Below are 4,567 nucleotides of genomic sequence, written 5' to 3' on the forward strand. Positions count from 1 at the left end.
GCCGTGCGAGAGAGATGGACATGTCTCTCTCCACAGGTCTGTTACAGAGCGTGCACATAGTCACCCACGCAGCTCTCAAAACCGGTAGGCATTCATTTCAACCCCCTGATAGAGTCGGTGCTCTCATGGCCTCAGATAGGGACAGGCCCCACCGAAATATGAGGACTGCTGAGCTATTTCCACAGGGGCTCACCTGGGTGGTCTCATGCCCAGCTCTGCTTGAAGGAACTAATGCATGCATCATGTCCAAAGTTGCCAGCATTTTTCTCCTTCCTGAAGAAGCTATGTCATGGGTGGTGGTGAAGTCCCACCATCCCGGTAGTCTAGGCCACGGAGGCACCCTCAATATCACCAGTGTGAGTTGTATTAGTTACTTTTCTGCTGCTGTGATAAGCATTATGGCCACGCAAGTTATACAAGAGTTTACTTGGACTTACGGTTCCAGAGGGTTAGTCCACCATGGCAGGAAATTGTGACAGCAGACAGCAGACAAGGGACATGGTGGTGAGAACAGCTGAAAGTTTACATCTGAACTGCAAGCAGGAAGCAGAAAGGGAGGGAGGGGAGGAAGAGAGAGAGAGAGAGAGAGAGAGAGAGAGAGAGAGAGAGAGAGAGAATTTAAAATCGCACAAGTCTTTAAACTCTCAAAGCCTATTTCCAGTGACATACTTTTTGTAGCAAGCCACGCCTCCTAAGCCTCCCCAAACAGCGCCACCAACTGGGGACCAAGCACTCAAATGTCTGAGGTTATAGAAGACATTTCTCATTCAAACTACCACATAGATTTTACATGAAGAGAATTCCCCACTTGGAACCAAAGTCAGCACTGCATATCCAGTCAACAGCTGGGACACATCTCCAGAACAAAGTCTACTATATAACACACACTATAAAATTGGTAACGGTTGTCCAGGAGTGGTGGTGGTTGCATCTTTAATCCTAGCACTCAGGAGGCAGAGGCAAGGGGATCTCTATGAGTTTGAGGCCAGCTTAGTTTACCTAGAGAGTGCCAGGCCAGTCAGGGCTACACAGTCAGAAAAATGTAAACAAAAGAAAACAACTCCCCCATAACACTGTTAAAAGAATTGTTAAAGATAACTTATCTACCAGATACACAGACATCAATACAGGGACACAATAAGCATTAATAAGGCAAGGGATATGATGCCTCCAAAGGAAGGAAGGGGAACTGCCTATCAAAGGTTCAAAACAATGACAAATTCAGCAGAACTACAGATCATAAAATAGCGCCAGTCAGAAGCCCTGAGCCAAATAACAAAAATCACAGTAGAGAGTCTCAAGAGTTGTCTAGTTGATCGGGCAGAAGAATTTCTGAGCTTGAAGGGTAAGTAAGTCTTGAAATAACACATAACACACCCATAGAAGCACATATACATACAGATGCATACACACACACACAGATGCATACACACACACAGACACAGACAGACAGACAGACAGACAGACACACAACCATGATAAAGAAGAAACGGATGACGAGATAAGAGTACTTACTAAGCAAGAGAACCTTAAAATAACGAGTTGTCTTTAGAGTTAAGAGATGCTTGGCTGTTAAGAGCACTGACTGCTCTTCGGAGGACCCAGGATTGTTTTCCAACACCCACACAGTGACTCACAGCTGTCTGGAACTCCAGTTGCAAGGGGATTTGACGCCCTCTTCTGGCTGCTACAGTCACCTCATCCATGAGGTGCACGGATACATGCAGGCCAAACAACCATACAAATAAAACAGAAGCAAAGACCCCTGAAGATAAAGAGTAGTCTAGAAAGAGAAGGGTCATGGCATAAAAAGTCCATTCAATGACTTCATTGCTGAACACTGTATATGTTGGGAAGGACAGACACCCAGGACAGGAGGAAGCTTAGGGGGCCTGTAACAGACTCAGTAAGAAAAATCCTCTTCGAAGCCCGTGACTGCCGAAAGCATGGCGAAGAGAGCGTCACAGGGCAGCAGAGACCTTGCAGGGTGGGAGGGAGTGGGTGATGTATGTATGTATGTATGTATGTATGTATGTATGTATGTATGTATTTAATTTATTTAGAGTCAGGGTCTTGCCATGAAGCCCTAGGTGTCTCAGAAATCACAGAGATTTCTGCCTCCCAAGTGGCATTAAAGGTGTGCCCCACCTGATATAATCATTCTAGATACATACAAACTATTACAAAGAAAACAGGAAGAGAGAAAAGCCAGGCAGGTGGGTTCCCAGCTAAGGGAAGCCTGAGACCAGCTGGCTTCCATACTGGACCTGACAAAACTTTAAAAGAGGAACCAACATTCATTCTTTTTTTTTTAAATCAATTTTATTGAGCTATGTTTTTCTCTTCTCCCCTCCCTTCCTTCCCTTTCATGATGCCTGTACTCCTAATTTACTCAGGAGATCTTGTCTTTTTCTACTTCCCATGTAGATTAGATTCTTAGGGTCCTCATTGTTTTCTAGGTTCTTTGGGATTCTGGACTATAGGCTGACTTTTCTTTGCTTTATGTCTAAAAGTCACTTATGAGTGAGTACATATTATATTTGTGTTTCTGGGTCTTGGTTACCTCACTCAATATGACAACATCATTCTTTTAAAGCCATTCCAAAGGTCTAGACCACAGGAGAGAACCCTTCCAAGTACATCTATATGATGTCAGCCCTGCTTTGATACCAAGGCCAGATGAGGACACAGAGAAAAAAGAAAGCTCAATCAATATCCCTCATGAATATGGATTATCAACAAATCACTAGTGAATACACACATATAACTGAAAATAATACAAATAAACCTTTAAGAAGTGTGTGTGTGTGTGTGTGTGTGTGTGTGTGTAATGCTTCAAGACTTTGCTCTGGGATTTTTTTTTTTAAATTTTGACCCTAAAACACAAAGGACAAAAGTAAAATTGACAGATGAGATTGTAGTAATAGGAGCGGTGGGCTGTGTCCTGCCACCCAGCTAGCTTTACCCGAAATAATTACATGGACACTGTATTCTTTTTTTTTTTTTGACACTGTATTCTTTAAAACACTGCTTGGCCCTTTAGCTCTAGCCCTTACTGGCTAATTCTGATATCCCGATCAACCCATCTCTAATGATCTCTGAGCACCGGTCTTAGTGAGCACCGGTCTTACCGGGAAGATTCTAGCCTATGTCCATCTAGGGTCGGAGCTTCATCGCGTGTGCCTCAGAGAGCAGAGCTATCGCCTCTGCCACAAGAGTGGAGCATCGTGTCTCTCTGAGGCATCTGCCCCCGAGAGGAGAGCTGTCGAGTGTCTGACCTCACTTCCTCTTCCTCCCAGCATTCTGTTCTGTTTACTCCACCCACCTATGTTCTAACCTATGAGCCCAAGCAGTTTGTTTATTACTTAACCAATGAAATCAACAGATTGATATATGACACTCCCACATCATGAGATCATATAAAATTAAAAACTTTTATATAGCAAAAGAAACCAGCATGAAATGACAATCCAGAGGATGGGAGAAAATATTTCCTGTTAATCCTACAACAAATTAATTTCAGGAATGTATAAGGAATTCAACAGCAAAAGTCAAATTGGATGATTTAATAAGAGACAACTGGCCTGAACAAATGACATTTTTCTCAAAAGAGGGCAGACAACTGGCCAGGAAGTGTAAAAACACTCGGCACTTTAAGATATCAAACAACTCGCAGTCTCAGTAACCAGTGCTGATCAGTGAGGCCCTTGTTCGCACTGTTGGGGGGAATGCAAGTCAGTACAACTGCGGAAAGCAGCCTTGATGGTCCTCAAAAGCTAGAAACAGTATCACATTACTCAACAATCCTGCTCTGGGTTCTACCCAGTGGGACTGGACGCAGTCAAGGAGGCGTTTGCACTTCCATCCTTATCCATCCCTTTCTGTTGGGGACTGCGGACCCTCAGACCCTGACTTTTCTATGACCCCTTGCCTGCCGGAGTAAACAGCTTGTTTTCCTGTGCTTGCAGCTGCTCTGGGCATGAGACCCTCATGAGTTCCTGATGGCAGGGGAGTGACTGCTGGTGGGTTTGCAGCTGAAAAATCCTGAGAGCCAGGGTGTGGCCATTAGTCAAGGAAAGCCCTATATAAGCTGCCCTGGAACACAATAAATTGGTCATTCTTGTTTCAAGAGTGACCCATGTCTCTCTGTGCTTTTTAATTCCCAGACCTTTGCCCCATCGTGGTTCTAGGTGGTGCAGGCGCCACACCTTTCCACTGTGGTCAAGACAGGGGGTCAATCACCAACACAGAAATAAAGAAAATGTGGTTCTAACAACAGGCTGGCATCCAGCCATAAGGAGCACAGGCTTCTGCAGCCCAGCAGCAGGGGCAGAACTCGGGGTATGAGATTAAATGAAATAACATTGCTGTCAGGGATCCAGAGGCAGGACTAGGGATTCCTACAGAGGCGGGTTACTGGGTGTATGCGCTCTTGGGTTGTAGAAATCTAGTTTGCTTTTCTGTAGCCACAATAAACATCATGACCAAAAGCAATGTGGGAGGAGGGGAGGAAGGGTCTATTTCATCTTACAGGATTATAGTCTACCATCAAGGGAAGCCAAGGCAG

The sequence above is a fragment of the Microtus ochrogaster genome, unplaced genomic scaffold (genome assembly GCF_000317375.1).
Source record: "Microtus ochrogaster isolate Prairie Vole_2 unplaced genomic scaffold, MicOch1.0 UNK6, whole genome shotgun sequence".
In the NCBI taxonomy this organism is placed as follows: domain Eukaryota; kingdom Metazoa; phylum Chordata; class Mammalia; order Rodentia; family Cricetidae; genus Microtus; species Microtus ochrogaster.